This window comes from Melopsittacus undulatus, chromosome 5, assembly GCF_012275295.1.
Source record: "Melopsittacus undulatus isolate bMelUnd1 chromosome 5, bMelUnd1.mat.Z, whole genome shotgun sequence".
Lineage (NCBI taxonomy): Eukaryota > Metazoa > Chordata > Aves > Psittaciformes > Psittaculidae > Melopsittacus > Melopsittacus undulatus.
In genome coordinates, this window is record NC_047531.1 from 30,799,812 (window position 1) to 30,821,642 (window position 21,831).

General features: G+C 37.1%; 1 protein-coding gene across 2 annotated transcripts in view; it reads right to left on the reverse strand.

The window, feature by feature from the left end:
• Positions 1-21,831, reverse strand: part of MAGI2 (membrane associated guanylate kinase, WW and PDZ domain containing 2) — a 724,927-nt gene that overhangs the window by 460,529 nt on the left and 242,567 nt on the right. The gene's annotated exons all lie outside the window — the stretch shown is intronic.

A 21,831-nucleotide genomic window follows, 5' to 3' on the forward strand; every position in this document is an offset into this window, starting at 1 on the left:
TTTTGAGGATGACTGGAGGTAAAATTAAGGTAATACACAGGATAACAGTGAAGATGTGTGACTGGGGGATACACAGGTTTGTTTTTTTCTAATAGCTCTAAGAAACAAAATAATTAATACAAAACATTTATACTCCCCACCATTTTATCACAGAAACATAGAATGGTTTGGATTGAAGCTCATCCTTGTTTCACCTTGAAGCTCATCGAGTTCCAACCCCCTGTTATAGGCAGAGACACCTTTCACTGGACCAGGTTGCTCCAAGCCCCATCCAACCTGGCCTTGAACAGTGCCAGGAATGGGGCAGCCACAGCTTCTCTGGGCAGCCTGTGCTAGGGCCTCACCACCCTCACAGGGAAGAACTTCTGCCTAATATCCCATCCAAATCTCCCCTCTGTCAGGTTAAAGCCATGCTCCCTTGTTCTGTCACTACAGGCCCTTGTAAAAAGTCGCTCTCCAGAGATTTCCTGTACTCCTCTTTAGGCACTTGAAGCTGCTTTAAGATTCCCTCAGAGCCTTCTCTTCCCCAGGCTGAACAACTCCAGTTCTCTCAGCCTGTCTTCATTGGATGCAGACTTTTACTCGGGTCTATGGCTTTAGACCAAATCACTGACCTGCAGCCAAACTTCCTGAACTTACTGGGTTGAAAAAGTCTTGGAGAAAGCCAAATATGATGTCCAAGATAATGGAAATCATGGAAAAATTTCTTGTTATGGAAATTTAGGGGGTAGGTTGATAAAACACAGACTGATGGGGACTGATAAATCCTCACAGTATAACATAAAGATACCCAAGCTGGTAAATGAATGGATTCTATTAGAAATATATCTTACACAAAAGTGTGAGGCTCTGAAAATCTGTAGAGAATCAGATTGAGTTGGATAATCAAGAAACATACTAGATGTTATATCCTGTTTGAAGAATAATGCCTGCTGCACAGCTTTATGGCTGTCTGGAAGCCATTAAAGTGCATTTAGCTGGAAGTGAAAGAATATTTTTCAGTGTTCAAATGTGGCAGTTTTGAGTGTGAGGCAGAAGACAATTTAGGAACCTCTGAAACAGTCGTTGCCATAATAGCAGCGATCCATCCTCCCTAAAGCAGCAGCTGATGTTTTAGTTTTCTTCCTCATTTAACTAGCAAAGTGCTCAGATGAGCTTTTGTTAAGCCCTGGTTTTGCAATGGCTGGGTCTGCAGGTCTTCGATTCCAGGATTTTTTTCGAGGCTCACCTGTTCTGTGCACTGCTTCATCCCCTTAATCATACATCATAAGACATTTCCTCTGCCTCGTAAACAAAGTGGGAGTTTGTTTCCATAGAAACAACAGAACCTGGTGCTGTTCCTGTTTCCACTTGTGCCAGGCCACAGTTTGCTTCCTTAGGAAAAGCATAAGGATCCCACATGGTGCCCTCTGTGGAGGGGATGCATGACCAGTACTTGTCCTGATTGACTAATTCTCTTCACTTTTATTTGAATAATAAATTGATCTCACTACTCCTAAGTTTATCAGGACATAAAGTTACAAATTTTATACTTCATTGTTACACTGTTATTAACCCATCACCATAATATAGATTTTGGCTCCAACTAACATTTTAATATCATTGCATTTTATTCAGAACTGGACCCCTTCACGTTACTTCTTTGGCCACGTAATAAAATTATTCAGTAATGGCAAAATCTAGGACATCAGGTTACCATGTTATACAGAAGATGACCTAAATAGAAATAACAGTAATTTTCATACCATGGTTTACTTTTCATTTTCTTTTCCCTTTCTCTGCCCATACTATACATATGAAATATTAATTTCTGTTTGCTGCAGCTTCACTAATATTGCAATACAGCAAACTCTGAATACTTCAAGTCCTTTGAATCCTCAACACTTGGCATTTTTTTCACATAATGATTTCCTAAGACTGAGGTACTTAATTCAAGCCCCAGGTACGATCTTTAGCTACTAATACAACTTTCAGGGTTTTTTAATGACCATATACCCGCACTATCAACTCCTTATTTCCTTATTACCTATGACCAAAGCTCTGAATTCTGCCTTGCCCTTCCCCATACACACTCAACGTGTACACATCTTGTTTCATAGCACAGAAATAAAATTGTGTGTACCTTCATACAATAATATGACAGTTGTATTCACTAGAAACATAAGTACTCTGGTACTCAGGTACGCTGCCTTCACAGAACACAAATACGGGGCATCCTTAAGGATTCCATTTGAATATGGAATATTACAGTACAGTTTGTAAATTCTATATTTTTTCTTTGATTTTTCATAAAATAGCTGTTTTTATACTGAGCATTAAGTTTATTCTAAACATGTGCTAATGTAGCATCATTTTTATCACATACCATTCTTTGTCAACCCTTCTGGTATTTTTAATAACATTCTTCCTTTAGTTTTTATGTGTTTGCTTTGCAATCAATACTCATTCATTTCTATTCATTGCTATTACACCTGAATTCATTATAATGTCTGTCCTGTTGAGAACTGTTTTACTGGATGTTTACATTACTCAGCTGAGCAGTTTCATTGGCTTCAGAGGACAGGGTATTTACAAGTACCCAACACAAATCCTAGGTGCAGAAAATCAGTCTATTTACCGCTATTTTCTGCCTTGCTCCCTCTCATACTTAAAAAAAACCCTGAACTTTTATGAGCGGTCTTTGTTATGCTCTTTACAGAGGAACAAATAAAGTATAGCCTGAAATAAAGAAGCAGGTTACATCTCAAGAATTCTAAGATTTGGAACTTGAACTCGGGGATGGAAATAGGAGGCAGGAAGAGAATTCTTTGTAGAGCTCAAATGAATGAAAAGGATACTCCAATCCAAATCTCTTAGTTGTTTCACATGTGCTTTGAGTCACTGCACAAGGCTAGCCTTGAGTAAGTTGTAAATCTCTGCAAACCAGAGGCTTCTCAGAGATATTTCTGGTCACACAATTCATCACCTTGGTTGACTTAAGGGCCCTCATGAAATATAACAAAAGCTCCTGTCTCAAGACTTCACATATCATCTACAGAACCACAAAAAAAGCTGGCATCACCTTCAGCAGATTCCCTAACTAGACAGGAGCATAAAAAATATAAAATCTACCTACCTATCTGGGTTACACAGCTTTTATTTTCAAACAACACAGCATTAAATAAACCAAAAACTTCTACTGCAGAAAGTGGAAAACATTCTGTGTGCGACAGATTCTGCTTTTAATGGATAATTAGGATAACCTTGTCAAGAGTGTACAAAGCTCTACTTCTTTCAAAATTACATCAGGAATACAGGTCCTGTTGTCAATTACTTCATCACAGTCCTTCAATTTCAGATAAAGAAATGAATGTATAACATCTAATAGATATATAATACAGAGAATGTAGTATGAAAAAATGTCATTAAGTGTATGACATCCATACACAAATGCTTCCTCACAGCAACTACTGTTCTGGGAATAAAGAATGTGATCGAATCACAAAACAGCAGCATCACCACTAAAATACTGAAAAAAAACCTTACACTGTCACAGAATGGTTTGGGTTGGAAGGAACCTTAAAGATCATCCAGTTCCAACCCCCTTACCACAGGCAGGGACACTTTCCACTAGGCCAGGTTGCTTAAAGCGCTGTACAACATGGCCTTGAACACTGCCAGGAATGGGGCCCCCACAGCTTCTCTGGGAAGCCTATTCCAGTGTCTCATGGCAAGACTTTCCTGTTCCAGTTCTCCTGTACCTTGTGGAATAGTGTTGTTTGGGTTTTTGTTTGTTTGTTGGTTGTTTTTTTTTTTTTTTTTAATATCTGGTTTCTCAGTTGCCTGTATCTGATCTGTCTTAAATGAACTCCTCATGGTTACAGAAGCTCACAGTACTTATCTAGCAGACCATGTCAACCTTCACTTTTGAGATAATCCTCTAATCTCTACTGATAGTCAATGGAATAAGCATCTCTACAATATATTTTTAATAAGCAGAGCCTAAAGTGACTACTATTTGTGTTGGTGGCCATATCACAGTTGTCAGAAGTTTGGTGGGATGAATTTCACTCTGTAATTTACGTCTGTACTTTCACAGGTATTAAGACCAGGAGGTAAGAATATAATTGAGGTCATGAATGGACAGGGTGCTTTAGTGTTTAGGACACAGACCTAGGAACAGTGTTCCCATTTTGCTCTTTTGTGGCCTTAGCCAAGTTATCTAATTGCTTTGAGTGAGATTTGGCTTAATTAAATCATCTTCTCTGCAGGTAACTCAGCTAGTTACCCAGACTCCCTGTGTTAATAGGACGAAATGACTCATGTCTGCAACACCCATTTCCCTCTGAGGGCTACAACACAAGTCTAGCAACTAGTTAAAATGTAAAATTTCCACTTTAAATGCACAAAGGTAGATGAGAGGAATCTTGTTCTGTGTTACAGATCTGGCTAGACTAGACACACCAGATATAAAAGAGTTTCTATTTTATCTCAATTTGAAAGCAAAACTTTCAAAGCAAAAAAGTCACTTCAAACGTAACAGAAAACAAAAAAAAAACAAACCATCACCACCACAAAATCTTTGAAACATGGTAGATCTGCTATTATTTCCTTAACCATCTCCTAATGGTGTGCCTAAGTTCTCAATTGAATAATGAGCCCACCTTCATTTTCTGGCTTGCAAAGGTGCTGTAAATCTATACAAGAAAAACTGTGAAGTACGCAGATAAGTGATAATGGCATCATATAATTACCTGGGAGAGATGTTATCTACAGCACTACCTGTGTATGATCTTGTAAAGGTGCTGAATGGCCTCAAAATTTAATGAAACAATTCCCCAGTACTATATTATTATGCTGAGGCTGAACATAATAAAAATTTAAGGTCAGAAATTAAAATTTTAAAACATTTTTATTCTAATTTTTGCTTTCTTCCAAGACATGAGCTCCTCTCTGTATTTTGTATATCCATGTCTAGCAAATTCACTGTGTGTTTATAATCTTTCATCAGCAAACATTTGAAAACAACTAGACCAGCAAGCAGATAAAGTGAATGGAATAATAGCTATTTTTACAAATGCCCTTTTGATCGTCATGATTTACTGATCAAATTATGGTTCTCTTCTTTCTGATTTAAATGTAGGAAATTTGTACACCTCTTTATGCTGCTTGGTTGAGTCAGTAAGCACAGGCTAAGTATTACTGAATTCTGTCTCATCTGTAATTCAAAAGCGTAATCCCATTTCAGATGGGAAAAAAAACCCAAAGAAGTTAAACTAATGCTTAAAGACATATACTTAGCATCAGGTAGAGCTTCTGGAACATTGTGCTAATGCATTTCCCATTGGTATTTGCAAAAGTCCTAGACCCATGGATCCATGGGGCTATGGTGGCTCTCTTAATTTCATTTATTTAAGGATTTGTAGGGACTAGATTTGCATCCAGGATTCTCGAACAGGTACATTGCTCAAGGCATCATAAACACTACAAACACAATTATCTTACAGTTTTAGTGCATCTTGCTGGCTCAGATTGTGTAAGGAGTATTCACAGAAGGAACTGAAGTTTAAGCATGGCTGGGATAGGATGCCAAATACCAAGAGTTACTTTTGAGCTACTGGCTGAAACATCCAGCCTAAATTCTTTAAGTGAGATCAGCAAACCACAGGCCAAACTGCTACTTAATCTGAAAATTACCTCAGTAACATTTATGTATCACAATTGCAAAGGTTTTTAAGTCATGCCAGACAAGTGCTTAGTCTCTGTCTCATTTGCATTACAGAAAGACAAGAATTGCGGATCTCCTATTTGGACCCAACAGTGTGTTAGTTATCTTCCGATGCAGAACATACAATGAATGTTATGTTACAAACTCTTCAAGTTAGTAATCATATATTTAATACAAAACTGTAATATTGATGAGTACATTAGATATAGTTTCGGCTTCAGTGACAAATCAAATCACTTGCTAAGAGTAGCAGCCTTAAAAACGCCTATTGCATATTTCCCAATAAATGAGATTCAGCTATCCCACTGTCTGTATCATTGGCATCAACTGCATATTAGGTGTAGTAAAATATATTAATCAGAAACTTTCCAAACAACTCAAGATAGTAATAATTCTTAAAACATCTAAATATTTTCTTCAAATATAGGATACTGAGGTACTGACAGAATTCATTAAGGAAATCTATCATTCCTGAGATCCAAAGCTAGCACTGTATATCACAGAAGTAATAACAATCTATTATTTCCGTGACTATCCTTTTATGTCTGTCCTGTCACACATTTTTGCACTGGAAACATAAGCACAAACTCTCATTTGAAAATGCAGAGTATAAAATGCTTCATACAGAAGAGAGACACTGTAAGCTTGCTGAACTGTAAGCAACCATGTGAAATCTTTAATACAAATAAATCAATGTACAAAGTTTCACCTGGCTCCTTATCATTATTTCCTAATTAAATGGGAATGTGCTTTAAATAATTTAATAGAGATCAAATTACCTACTTGTCTTGTATATGTGGTTTTCTACACATTTGCTTTAATATTGTATGATGTGTCCTGCATTTACTTTAGGAAATTATTATCCACTCCATCCCTTAGAGTAACACAACAACTATCCAAATAAATTTCTAACATGCTTAAATAGTTTAGATGCCAGCAGCAGCAGGAAAACTAGAACACAAACTGGCAATCTATTTGCACAGACTCACTTTGCACTGGATATACAGATAAGTGGTTGCCACAAAAAATGTAAAAGCTTCCAACGCAATTGGTGGAAATGCCAACAAACAGGAAATGTTCTCTAGAAAATGCAAGGGCCACATAAGCAATCTTTCATGATTACAGCACTCCTCCCACAAAGAACAATCCATTCATGAACAATTAATGAAAACATGTCTTTTTGCCTTTTTTGGTCTGTTTTTTCCCTGTCATCCTCACTATATATTGCTTTCTTATCTCTGTCAATACCAATGAGAATTGTCAGTGCGTAGCATCTTGGAGAAGGCACTGAAATCAATACTAGATAAAGTCCTTTACTTGCAGAGCAAATTTGCTTATATGATCAAAGAGATGCTATGGGAAAGTCTGGTCACCAAACAGCAAAAAATTATCCAAAACAAACAACAAAAGTAAACACACACAAGACACAGTGTATCAAAACTCTGCAACAATCAGCATTTAGCATTTGTACATCAGAAGCTGGAGATACCTGTCAAATTATTTAGGGGGATAAATTTGTATTTATGATTTTCTCATTTTGAAACTGTTATTCTAAACAAAGCAAGCTCTCCTGCTTTGCTATCCAGAATGACCAGAGAACAGAGAACCCAACCTTCGAGTTACATATTGTAAACGTTTGGCAAAGAAGGGTCATATTTTGTCTATGCCTAATTTAGATGTGCAATACATAAGTATCAGGAATATTGTAACCATTTAGGAAGCCAAGTGATGTTCTTGACTCTGGCACCACTGCAGAACTTTGATGAAGGACTCCAACCTCATCAAGGCACCTATTTCTCCCCGTTGATTGGAATACATTTAAAAGAGCATTTAATACATTCCGAATGCCCATGAAGTGTAAACACAAAGTTCATTCCTCCTCATTTTTTGGCCAGTTTAGCTATAGCAACCTCAGGATTTCCTGAACTGACCTCTGGAATGCATAGCTTTAGTTTTGTGCTACATCTTAGAATTAGCATTTTAGACTGAACACCTAGGGAAGCAGAATCTGCTTCATCCAAACTCAGTAAAGATTTCAATAAAGAGAAAGACTGTATTTCACATCTACACTTCATTTGGTTTAAATTTTCTTCAAAACTTATACTCCACTGCAATTATGAAATATCATTGATAAAAATATGAATACCTGCACCTTTTTGCATCTTGGATCTGCAGATGCTAAAGAATAGCTTTGCATTTATTTTAATGGCATTAAAGATCATCCTTTACATATGTATGCAACCAAAATAAACCATTTCTTGAAACTTCCTTCATTAACAATCATTTGTAGATGACCCAACATAATTTTCTTCCAAAAAAAGTTATTACCTAATTATAATGGAAAGTTGAGTTCCACCTGAAAAAGACAGTCCTGCATGGCACTTTGTGGAAAAGCTGGATTAGCTAGCTAATATGCCAATCTGTATACAACTTTAATTCTAGAAATGCATATAAGCATGGTCGAGGCAACTATACCGTGCTTCAGTAGGCACGGCCGAAGCACTCTCGAAGTCCACAGCGGATGTTGCGTTAGACTTTTGCTCTGTTTCACAGGTGTGAACATAGTCTGAAATGCTGCCACTGGAAATACTAATACATGATATGTGCAGGGATGCTTGTTATTTCTATGAGAATAAATACTCCTTCAACCCACATTATTCAATCCATATTCATATGAGATCTTCATACCGAACCTATGCACACATATTTTGAAAAAGCTTTAAAAAGTCTTCAGTGATGTCAGGTTTTGCATTTTTAATTGTTTCTTTACCTTTTACTGAAGCCCACAGAATACTCCAATGTGCAGAAATAACAAAATGTCTCACTGTAGTGTAGGAGCAGAACTAAGGTCATTTGAAGACAACAGAACTGGGAAGGATCTTAAGTTCAAATTGCAACAGAGAAAACTTACATCTATTTCATGCACTTGCTGACTTTTAACAGTTTAGAAGAAACAAGAAACAACTTCTCTATGAAACCTATTTAGTGATCAACCTATATGGTGACATTTTATCCCTAAGGACAACACAAGAAGGAAAGCAGTAATGACAGAATGATGACTGCACAAGGCATCAAGCCTTAAAACCAATGAAACAGTGATACAGTGATATACCTAACGAAAGTATATTCAGGTGACTAGAAGTCAAAAAAAAAAAGGAAAAAAAAAAAAGAGAATGAGTTCCTTTTTGCAACCCTCCATAGAAAGGTAGCTTCATATGATGCTGTTTTTTTCTGCTGATTACTATGTCTTAGGGTTGTAAGCTGTCTCTCTCTCCTCCAAAGGACATGTGCCAGTCTGTCTAAGAGAGACTACTACCTGCCACTATGACACATAATTGTGACATCTTAAAAAAAAAAACCACAAAAAAACAGACAAGATTATAATTTTTTATTGCAGCCAAATTTCAACTAAATGTCCAATGGTACCTGATCTGTAATACTAATGAACTATTAGAACTGTGACACTGTCATTGGCCGTCCATCCCTTAGACTTGGCAGATGTATATGAACTGCTACCACAATATATAAGGAAAATGAAAATGAAGGAACAAAAAGGAAAGGAAAGGATGGGAAGGGAAAGGAATAACCGAATAGGTATAAACTCACTAAATAATAAATGGGACAAGTAAAGTAGGTACTTTGCTTTACACATGATATATGACACAAATACATTTAACACTGTCTTATATTTGTGATTCTACTCTATTCTGCAATCCCAGGTCACCAGCCATGCACTGTATTAGAGTTCCCTCTACTGGCTCAGTTACTGAAGCTGTTTCTTAAGAATTTGTGAAGTAAACCTTTATTTTACTTTTACTCACTCTGTTTACTGACTTAATGGAATTACACTGAACAATGAAAGCCTTCTCTTGGTGACATAATGAAATAGAAGACTAATCCACATATACGCAGCAACAGATTTCCCTGTTCTATTGTCTTAGAAGGAATACATTGTTTAGTTCACTAATAATACAGTGTTCAATACAAGAAGTATTGACCAGGGAATTTATTTATTCTGCAACAGAAGCCTAGGAAAATTCCACAATCTGAAAGCCTTACAGAAGTGTGAGGACTTGAAATGGAAACAGCATCTTTAATGTCAATTATATACAGGTTGCATATGCACAGATAATTGTTTTATCAACAACTTAGAAAGTCATACTGGTTTTAGTCATTGGACAAGAATTCATTGCAGTGAAGGAGGATTCAAAATCTGACCTCTTTAAAGAACACTGCATGTTTTAGGCCTGGTCCAGACATTCACTGCATTCTAATATGAAGAGTGACAATTTGGCCACGGTACTTTGCAGCTACCGTTCAATGTTTCAGATCCTCTACTACCACTCATCTCTTTCATCCTTAGCAGAAATTTGATGCTTCCAGAACATATTGTCACAGTTATTTTTCTGGGTCGGAAAATAAAGAGTGAGCAAGACTCCATTAATAAGCTTTGCAAGATTCATCACTGTTGACTGTACCTGAAGATAGTGGATGAGTTACTAAAATTGTTGGAATTTTACCTGGTACCTGAATGTTTACAGCACAGAAATGCATGAACATGCTGTAACTTCAAAGCCATATGGGGACCACTGTCCTGCCAGCAGGAAAATCCACCTACTAAACTGTGACAAAGGAAATATCCTACTTTGAATATTAACTATTGGAAAATTGTAAAATGCCAAGCAGTAAGAAGGTCCTTCCTAATTCCATTCAGATGCTAACTTATCACAGAGCACTGAAATCCACAATGAAGTCTAAACTAGGCTCAATTCCTATTTCATATACTAGTTGAGAACTACTGCCTCATTTTTTTGGAGCTTGAATATCATTGCTTAATTTTAGGGCTTTTTGTAATTTCATGTCCAAATCCCCCACAGGAGAACATTCACACATTTTGAATGTCAAGTATCTACGTGGAGAGGTGGAGGTGAGAAAGAACTGAATACAAATTACAGTTGTGCAGCATCAATAAGGCCGTGTATTTCCTACAGTCTTAATGAAGTAAGGATAGGTCCCTAGAGCTGCACATATTCAGCTTTTGCCCTCAACTGAATTTGCTTCTAAAAGAAACACCTAATCTTTAAAATTCTAGCATTTACTAAATTAAAAAAGGGTTATGGAATAACCTTGCATGCTCCTCTTAAACTCATTTGTATTTCAGAAAGCCCCTGAAACAGGTTTAAACAAAGCAGAACATTTTTGTCAATTAGGAGGTCAGTGTACCTTATTGTACAATAGAATCCTGCTTCTTGTCAATTGCAAATGTAAAAATGCAAGGTTTTAGCTAAACAAGCAGAAAAAGTGAAAAGACAGGCAGCCAGATGACAGCATCAAACAACTGCTTTTGCTGTGAAACTGCTGACCTGGGCCTCCAATAACATGACAGTGGTAAAAACAAAAAGGTGCTATATGCTTTGCAGTATTAAGGATAATGGTAGAAAGTTGAAATACCAAAGCCTGCAGAATGCAGGGTAGAAAAGGTTTTACTGTGGTACTGACTTAAGACAAGAAGTCTAGTTTTGGTTGACCTTAACATTAGTATAGCATGATGTGAATTAAACAAGACAATGTTAATTTTATCTGCTGAATTAAGTTTGTTCAGATATACCTATCTTTCCAGGTGGATTTAAATTCACACAGCCCTCTAAGAAAACACTCATTTTAACATTAAAATGCTTAATTCATCTGGATGCTAAGTTTTCTTAAATGAAACTACTGCCTGAGGCTAGTGTTTGCTGTATGAGATAATGGTTAGAAAGGACCAGAGAAATAGCAAAGAGGCACCTTTAAGCTGAGTTTTCATATATATGGGTTCATATAAGTTAGTCTAAATATTTAAGTAGTGGAAAGACTGAAAAAAATCGAGGCGGAACTGCTGCACTACATACCTGCCTTTAGTGCAGTCACTACTGACCTACAGTGGAGACAGTCCCAAAACATCTGGCATCCTGTATATGCATTGCCTTTGATGCCAATGGCTATGGGAGAATGGATTACGATGCTCTGAAATCACTCCTGGCAAATCTATATTGAATATAACCACAAAGAGTAAAAATAATTAAATGGATTTTTTAGCACTGTATGAAACATTAATATCTTTGAGATACATTCAAAACAGGTGGAGATATATGGCTTTCTGCAGTATCAGCATGACGTTCCACCTCCTAAATTAAAAATAATACTTCACAGCCCTCAAAAAGCTATTCCGTTTCAGTATGCATATCTAGAGAACCATTATGATGCATGATATACTGGGTTTCAATTAGATAGAGATGTGCTAATGAAGTACTGCATTATCATTTCATAGAACAACCAGGTTTTGCAAATTTGTTTCACACCAAACTTCCTAGCTTTAATTAGCAAGAGGAAAATATCCATTCAATCTGATTAAAGATCCCCAGGTACACTCATGTCCGTCTGAGGAGGTTCTTGCAAAGATTATGATAATAAGTAATTACCTTAGGCTAAAAGCTGTGTTTATTCCACTGTCTGGAATGAAGAACTTGAGCTGATTCCTCTCAGGAAAGAAAAAAGAATAAAATATAAATTTTATTCAAATTCTGGTCTGGTGGTGAATTTTACCTCTGCATTTTCTGTCTACTGATTAAAAACCCCCACAACTTTTCCATGACATATATTCATACTCTGTATATGGTGAATGGCAGAACCTCTCTCCTGCTTAAGACCTACAGTTATGGCCTCCCTGGATGTATTTGAACGCCCTGTAGTGTTTTTTTTCCTTCCTTTAATAGATACTGACATTTCTGACCTAGATCTAAAAGGAAAGAAATTACAACTGCACCCGTAACTGCTTAGGAAACATGAATACATTTCCTAGATATTAATTTTAGTGGCACTGAGCTCTCATGCCAAGCCAGATGCTTGATTTAAGGTTTCGTACAACTGAGAAGTACAGTCATAAAAAGGTACTTTTAGCTGACCTTATTTTTTTCTCAAAGACTTCTAATCCCTCATTACTAAGAATGAGAAGATGAAAGAAGCCCTCATGGAAGTGAAGGTAGACCACAGGCAGGCTTGTCATCTAGCATATCCCACAGAGGAACAGACAGCCCAAGCAACACACAGACTGCCTTACACACTGGTTAAAAGACAGATGCATACCATGGTCAGTCCTGGTGTCCTGACTGTCCAGACTGGAGTTCAACAGTTCCCTTTTAGCTTATGCTTTTGGGTCTCCTTCCCATAAAAGAGCAAGTTGGGGGAGGGATGCGTGCATGCCTGAGCTTTACACTATTGTAGCATTTTGACAAGATTAGGTTCCTACCTATACTTAGGAATGCCAAAATTGGCACCGGTCCATTGGTACAGACAAAATCTGAGTGCCACTCATAATCCTATTTCTATTTTTAAAAGGGAATTATCCCTTCATCTGCTTGGCAGAAGTGGCCAGGATGCTGGAATGAGTGTAAGAGTGTGTGTATGTGTGTTTGCATGTAGACCAGAAAGGGCAGACAAAAGGTATTATTCAAAGTGCTCTTCTAATAGACACTCATTCTAGTAGGATGAAGAGGTACTCCTTGTCCTCCATGCCTTGTGTTGATTAATCTTATTACAGTTCCATGATTTCTTATTATCTTAAAAGAATGGATTAGGATTCACCCTTAGGGAAAATGCCTATCAAGTGTTCTAAGTAAAGCTGCGATGTGTGGACAACATTGTCCTATTAATCTTTAAAGATTTTTTGCATATCATGCCAATTTATGCACAGCATGTGTTAGGATAGCAGTGGAGACAGAGCTGGTTCTTTAAACTACTTGTTTTCACACACTTCAACTCTTTGAAACTATAAAATACATCTAAAGTGGTTTAAGAGTCATCAAAGAGTGTGTAGGCACTCTACACACATTAGTGTATTTTTTAAGCAATCTGCTATCCATGGGAAGGATGTAGACAAATTTCCTATGGACAGATCCTCCCTTTCCTTATATTGGTTCTGCATTTCCTTCTGTATTAAAGGACAATTTTATATTTCAGTGTTAATAGGTCACTACCAACATACCCTAGCTTTGCATCAGGATAAAAAATGTTCATTACAGAAACTGCTGTTTCTCCAAATGAAAATATCCCCCTGTAGAGATATCCTGCTGTGTCTAGCTTTCTTGAGAGCAGAGAGGCTGCTGAAAAGACTGCTCTTACCCACAAAGGCACCTTCTGAGCATCAACAGCCGAACTCTTGTTTGGTGTTTAATCACGAATAAATGCCTACAACAACCTTGCTGCAGGGTGCAGGACGTCTGTGAGACTCAATACCAAAATCCTTCCATGGAAGGGCATTTTTAATGAGTTCTTACTACAGGATTTTAATTTTCTGAGGTGGAATGGAGGGGTATGAGCTTGGGTGAAACTTACATCTGTGGATATTGTGATTCATTTGGAGTGCACTCTTGTCTGCCAAAACCCACAACTGTTTCACACAAAGTAAAACCTCTGGTGAAAGACTGGCATTTGCAGGTCCAGTTATTCAGTCAAGTGGAGATAGGCTTTTTCAAAGTCTTTCAAGCAGATTTCTATAAATACAGAAAACCAAAAAATCTATACAGTCGCTGATGCAGTGAAAGCTAACCTACTGCACAACAAATGTATCCATGGAATCAAGCTTTCTACCCCAGGTGATTGGTTTTCTTCTGATGAAAAGGTCTCCAATTGTGCATGCCTATCTACTAACAATCCAATATTCTTTCCAAAAGAAAATAAGCCAGTGCAAGTTCTGGACACTCAGATAAAACCATTTATTTGAAAGAAACAAAGTTTCCCACCTAAGGTGGTAAAAAGGGAAAATATGTGAGTAAAGACATTATATCAAAGGTATAACAGCCAAAGAACTATGCAAGAAGCCCCACTTTTTTCTCTGAAGCAACCTTCACTGCCAGGTGGTACCAGATTATATTAAACAGCATCCCACTTGAGGACAAAAAATGGTGATTGCCAAAGCAACAAACTCTTTGCAAACAAGCTGTGAGGATCTACAAGATATCTAACAACTTCCTGGCTTCCAGAAAGAGCTCATCTCCAGCAGGAGCCATTTGTAGCTGCTGAATTTTAAGGCTCTTTTAAGGAATTTTATCTCTAAATGCCTTATCTATATTGAGTTAGAGACAGAAAACGGTGGTAGTTTTGGCAAGACATTTCCCTTCAAGTCACTTGAGGTAATTAGAAATCTGGTGAGATAAACTGGGTACCTGCCATGTAATGAATGGGAACCTCATTAAAAAGCTTGTTGCAAAATAAGCTGTCTAATTATAGCCATTAAATAAAGGCAATAGGAAAAAAAAAAACAAAACAATGCCTCAGGTAATTACCCAGAGGCTTCTAATCTCCTTGCACCTGTGGTTTTGTAGATCTTTGGATTAGAGATTTTTACTGTACAGACTGCACGTGTATAGAAAAAAAAACCCAAACAAGCACAACAGAACAACAGCCCAACCTGGATTGTTGTTCTAGATGGGGGTTAGTTTGGGATGGTTTTGTTTGTTTGTTTCTTTGTTGGTTTTTTTTGTTAGAATTGGGGCTTTTTTCACTTTTTTTACATGAATGCTGAACTCTTCCTCAGAGCTTGGCAATTTTCTGAGAAGGGCCAGCATGCAAACTTGTTGCAGATGCAAGAGAAGTGATGGAGAAGAGCAGAAAGCCTTAGCTACTCCAAATAGACCATTAGTGGTTATTAGATGGCATGTTAAGCAATTTCAGGTCCTCCACAAACTTCACTGTTCGGGCAGCAAATTGGTTTTAAGTGCAGCTCAGGCTATGCAGGTAATTTTGAACTAAAAGTTCCATGACTCAGTAGCCTCAGCTGGCTTCTTGAAAAGCCAACATTATTATTTTGTATGGGAAAAGAAAAACATGTAGACACCACTGAGAAATTTTTAGGATGTTTCATTCACTACAGACACAGTGAAAAGCAAAAGGAGGGAAAATGATGAATGTAGTAAGTACTCTGAAGGCACAGCATCACACATAATTAGTTTTTCACCAGACAGGTTTTTTTTACCCATACTAAAAATAACATTGTTCTTTACTCTTTTGCATTAATAAAGATCAAGTGTCAAGCAATCTTTATGAACGTATTACCAGAATGTACTGTGGTAGTCATAAAACGTGTTCTGCAGGAAATTAGTAGTTCTAAGGATGTCCAGATATAGCAGACGAATTGGGTATGCAAAAAACTTAATTAAAATTAGCAATAATTCCTTAGGCCATTTCCTCTTAAGTAAATATTCTGCATCTTTCAAATTCCTACATGATCTACTCTGACAGTTTTGGAAGGGTTGTTCTTTTTAACAGATTGCACTCTAACCCCAAAATAAACATTTCATAAAGGAACATTTTTAATGGAACAATTCATTTCATCTTCTATCAGAGACTATTAAAAACACATTGAGTTTAAAACCAAATAAAAGTGACATTATTGAAAGCTTCAGTTTAGGAATTATCATTATTCATTATTTTTTTTTCTTCCAAAAAAGCTCTGTAGCTATTTCATTGGCCTTAATGAAGATATTGTTGGTATAAATGTGATTTTTTTTTTCCCAGTGGCTCATAAATTTTACTTTATGTGCAGTAACTGTGGTAGTATTGGATTTAGTGTGTTTTTAAAGACAGTAGGCACCAAGCTCCATAACTTATTTTACAATTTGGGCACATAAAGCCAGAGACATGCAAATTGTCTGCTGGCATCAGTATTCTGTCATGTTTCATCTAGAAAAGGGCAAGGCACTGCTATTCACTTTAACCATGGAAGACCTGTTCTTCTCATATCTCTCTAAGTCTGACCAGGGAAATCAAGGGAGCATGCTGGCAGCTGAAACACTTTAACTTAAGAGACATTTTCAAATAAAATAATATATAAAAAGCGTTACATTCTACAATTCTGTACTTCAGAAACTTCTGGAAAAGCGTGGCTTTAAATACAGGTTTCATAAGAATGATGCTGGAACAAATACTGTTTGTATGCACTGTTTTTAGGTTTTATTATATGGGATATTTAAGAATTACTGAGAACAGACAGTTGCCACATATGTAATAGCACTTCTGAATAGGGCTTTTTCAGAGATAGCTGAAAGCAGACCTCATGCTGTTAAAAGCCCTCTAGATATGTCACAGGCACACAAAGAAAGAAGTGAAGCATTCTCTGGGGGGATATCATGTCTTTCTGTGGGAAAAAAAACATCTACACTTGGAGAGGACCCATTGCAACCTCCCTTGGTGGCAGGACCGAGGGTGCACCAAAGTCTGTGAATTTTTGGAAAGAATACCTACCCAGACCACCACAGAGTGCTCATATCCACTGCTCCTGATCAGCTCCTCCCCTGATAATACCACTGCTTCTGTGACCTTATTTCCTTTAAATGAAGCTTCACTCTATTTTTGCTGAACGGAGAGATTCACTTTACTAATATATTTTGGTATATATCTTGGTAATACTTGGGAATTGAGGAGGACAGAAAGGACCAGAAAGCATTGGAAACATAATAAATGCCATGCCCCACTACTGGAAACATGGAAAAATACAAATAAAAGACTTCACTATCCTTTTGTGTTCAAGTAGGCTATAACTTTGCAAACATGCAAGATCAAAAAAATCATGTCAACATGTGAGAGAACAAGACATTTTTACATCCCAAAACTGTCAACCATTCAACATTTTACTAAGGGCAGCAACTCAAAATGATACATGACTCAGTATAGCTATTCTTAGAGCTTATTTAAGTTCTCTTAAATTAAGAGAAAGTAAACAGTGTCCCCACTCAGTATTTCTGTTCTTGCTCTCCTCACCATTCAGAAGCTTGCTCACTTGTGACATTTCTATTACTATGATTAACTAAACTCCAAGTTCTTATTTCTAGCATAATTTTTAATTCTTCCCATGAGGAGAGATGACTCTTTGACATTCCTATTTTTAAAAATGAGGTGACAGAAAGGAAGTTTTCCTTGTGATTCATCATGAAGAGAAGTTAATTATTTTATGGATACTATTCCTCACACTCAATTATTGTTATTTAATGGTCCAACGCTTCATTTTTATTAGGATTAAGTCAATACTAATTTTTCTTTTGGTGCACTCCAGAAATCAGGTGTTCTAAGTCACAGCATGACAGAATTGCTTTTTTATCTTGGGACACAGAGAACTGAGACTGCTCATGATTCAACTCAATTACCTCTTTGCTATCCTGAAATGTGGCACCCCTGATATCCTTCCCCTTATTTGCATGCAACTGGGGTACTAGGTAGTATGTATCCTTCTGATTTGGGATTTTTATATACATAGGCACAGCTACATAGGCAACTGCACTAAGAAATTTTATTTACAACAAATAACCTCTTACCCTAATACTGCTCTTTTACAATTTAATCTGTTCCTGCTATTCACTTTGCAGTCAAAGGTTGTGTCACACACTGCAGGAATGCTCATTTCATCATGGTCTTCTAGTGCATCCATTTTAGTTCACCTCCTTTGTTTCAAGTCTAGGTGACAGGCTAAGGGAAAGCCAAGAAAAGATGTTCCATTTTATCACAAGGACTGGGGGAACTGTTTGACATGTAGTTATCTCAGCTAATGCCCTAAGCATACTTCTAAATTGCTTTTTTTCTCAAGTAGATTAAGTTAATTTTGCATGTTTGCCTTTTTTAATTCAGCACCTACCTATCCTCTCATTGTTTTTACTGAACATGCATTCAGTTTCAAACTGCCTTGCTGCCCATTCAGTTCATATTTATTTTTCAGTTCCCTGGTGACAGGATCATCTTTCTTACGCATCTAGTAGACATCTTGCTCTGACCTGGAAGAGACATAGTCACTGTCAAAATCCAGCCCCTCATCCAAATAATTGGCAATTTCCTCTGCCAGGAGCTCTGTTCCAATTCAGGCAAGGTTCAGAGCAGAAAGTAGAATACTATTTTTCTTGCAATTACTTCTGAGGTCAGTAATAGGGTCATCAGTAATTAACATCTAGAACATTTCTGACTATTCTGTTTTTATTAAAATGGGTATATCTGACATCCTTCTCCTTCAGGGTGGATTACATATTCTTACATATTAAAAATCAGGAAACTGACATCTACAACTTCTAAACTAGGTGGAAATCATCAACTTTTGCTTTTAGAAGGAGAGGTACTGCTTACTGCCTTTCACCTTCCCAGTGTCTTGTAAAGAAAGGCACAGGGTAGCACATGTTTCATTTCTATCTGACAGATGAGTTTTTTAAAGTTGAAATTTTAAAAAAGCAAAGCATGAGTCAGCTATAATAGGACTATTTATTTATTTTGTGATAACTAATTAATATAACAAAAATTGCAACCTACATTACATTTTTTAATTCTTTTTTTGCTATAAGCACTTTGTTAACCACCACTCAGACCGTGGCAATACCTAACCATTTGGTCATTATTGTTCTGCTCTGAACTTCATGGCTACTCAGCACTGGTGAGACTACATGTGAAGTACTGTGTCCAGTTCTGGGCTCCCCAGTCCAAGAGGGACATGGACATACTGGAGAGAATCCACTGAAGAACCATGAAGATGATGAAGGGACTGGAGCCTCCCTTGTGAGAGAAGCTGGGACTGTCTGGCCTGGAGAAAAGGCTCAGAGAGATCTCATCAATGTGTATAAATACCTGAAGGGAAGGTGAACACAGAGCCGGGCTCATTCCAGTGGTGCCCAGGGACAGGGCCAAAGGAAGTGGGCAGACACTGAAACACAGGAGGTGCCACCTAACTCTGGGGTTGACCAGGCACTGGTACAGGTTGCCCAGTGAGGCTGTGGAGTCTCCCTCCTTGGAGATATTCAAAAGTCATTTGGATGTGTCCTGGGCAACTGGATCTAGATGGCCCTGCTTGAGCAGTGGGGCTGGACCAGATGACCTCCACAGGTCATTTCCAACCTCAGCTGTTCAGTGATTCTGCAATTACTGACTACAAATAAAGATTAATTTCTCATCTTCTCTGACCAGTATCTCTAAGAACAAGTCTTCAGTGGTAAACTGCCCTCATTATGAGGAAGCAGCATTTTATTTCCAATCTGAATAGCTCATATTTCTATTTCCAGCAGCTGGATCTTGAACTATTTTTTTTTCCAGAGACACAAAGATGGGTTACTAAGGTTTCTCTCCAGGAAAAGAGAAAACTAATTAGTGTTATTACTGATTCTGAAATGCTCATATAATAAATCTGTTCTCTAACTGTGTTCAGTGGCAAACAGATGCCAGCCACCACACTGAAAAGATGAATGACCAATCATATTTTTATTTTCTTCCTTGGAAACGGTGAAAATTACTGAGAAAAGTGAATGTTGTTTTTTTCCAAAGAGATTATTTTGAAATTACTCCTAAATTGAAATCATAAGCAGAAGTAATTTGAGACTGCTTCAGTTGTGCTATAAAAGATTCCAAACAGGGGTAATTTTACATCTTTCAGGTTCAGAGATTTAAAGAATGGACCTCCCAGTGTGGTGACATTTTCCACATACTATATGAGGACTGGGGTAACAATGGAGTGATTCCTTTCTCACTGTTATTACACTGCAACTTGTCAAGCAATTTCTGCACAAAGCAGAAAGATCACACCCTTTCGTACTCCTAGTACTGATGTTATGATGAAAAACAAAATCTAAAATACACAAGGACAAGACAGAAACAGGTTGTAATTCACTCATGAACATTTTTCAGCTGGCTCTAACTCTCATTTTTAAGGCCCACTGAAACACTGTTTTATTAAAAGCATTCTCAATAGATTCCTTTGCCATGACAACAGCTTGGAGGAGATTTCAGAACAATTTTTTGATACAATTTTTGTGCTATGCCATATTATTTTCATGTAATTGTGGAGCACACTGCAAGAAAGATATTAAAGTTCCTACACCTTTATGGTGTAGTGCATGACAATAACAATCACCTGGTTTTGTGTTGGTCTCTGCTGTATGCTAGAAGTGACCTTGATTCTGCCCTATAGTCTCTGATTTCAGGCACATAACTCACATTATGACCAGTTAGTCAACAGCATGAAGTTCATATCAGACCCAATTGCTTAAATGCCCTCAAAGCCAAGTGGGTTCTTTCATAGGAAATAACACTGTACTTAAATGCAGGTTGAAAAAATCCTAAAAGGATTGAACTTCTTACCTGTGAAAAGTATGAACAATTTGCATATGGGGCAACGTCAATACAAGTGGACTATTGCATTTTTTTCCTGTATTTCAAAGGACAAATGTAGACATATTTGTCCCAAGCCTCTCCAATACATCTCAGAAAGTTTTTCAAGGAATTACATAAATTTACTTGCAGCAAAGTCTGTAGGCATCCTATCTTACTTATGCAAGAGGATAAGTATCCTGATGTGATGAGTATTTAGATCACTTCCTGATGTTCCATACACATCAGGAAGCGATCTGAAACTCAAAGACCTCATCTTTGCGCATTTTGTGTGCTTGGTTATTATATGATCCAGTTCATACCAGGATGCTATTTATATCGCTGAAAATATGAGGAGAAGTAAGCAGTTTGTTCTTGTTTTTTAAACAAATAAGCATTTTGAGATAAAGCTGTGTGTTCTTTTTCTGTGCTCTGAAGTCTTCTCTACCTGCACATTTGATCAATGGGTATGTCAGATAATTTACTCCTTAGTCCATGACAAGTTTTACATACTACCCAACTTTTTTTTTTTACTACCGACTCTACCCAGTGATACAGATTAATGAGATATCACTATGTTTGACAGTCAGGGAAAAAAAGACATTCTAAGATTATTTTATTATGAGCATATTTCATCAATATTGTATTTGTGGCTCACAGGAAACTAATTCTGAGTAACCGTACATGCTCTTTTAAAATTATCAGAAATACTATGAAACTGTCAAGCTTCAGCTGCTTGATTTGAGGGAAGTGTTAAGTTATTATTTTAACTGAACTCTCAGTATAGAGCTCTTGTTTTATGAGACAAGAAAAAAGAAGAAAAAGAGAAGAAAAACTTAATCAGACTGTAAGAGTCCATAAACCTGACATCAAAACTTTAGACTACATGTTTAGATACAGCAGCGTCTGCTGTGACACATACAATTTTAAAGACTTCCTATGAAAAATGTGTGAATTATACATACATTTCTGAATTGCAT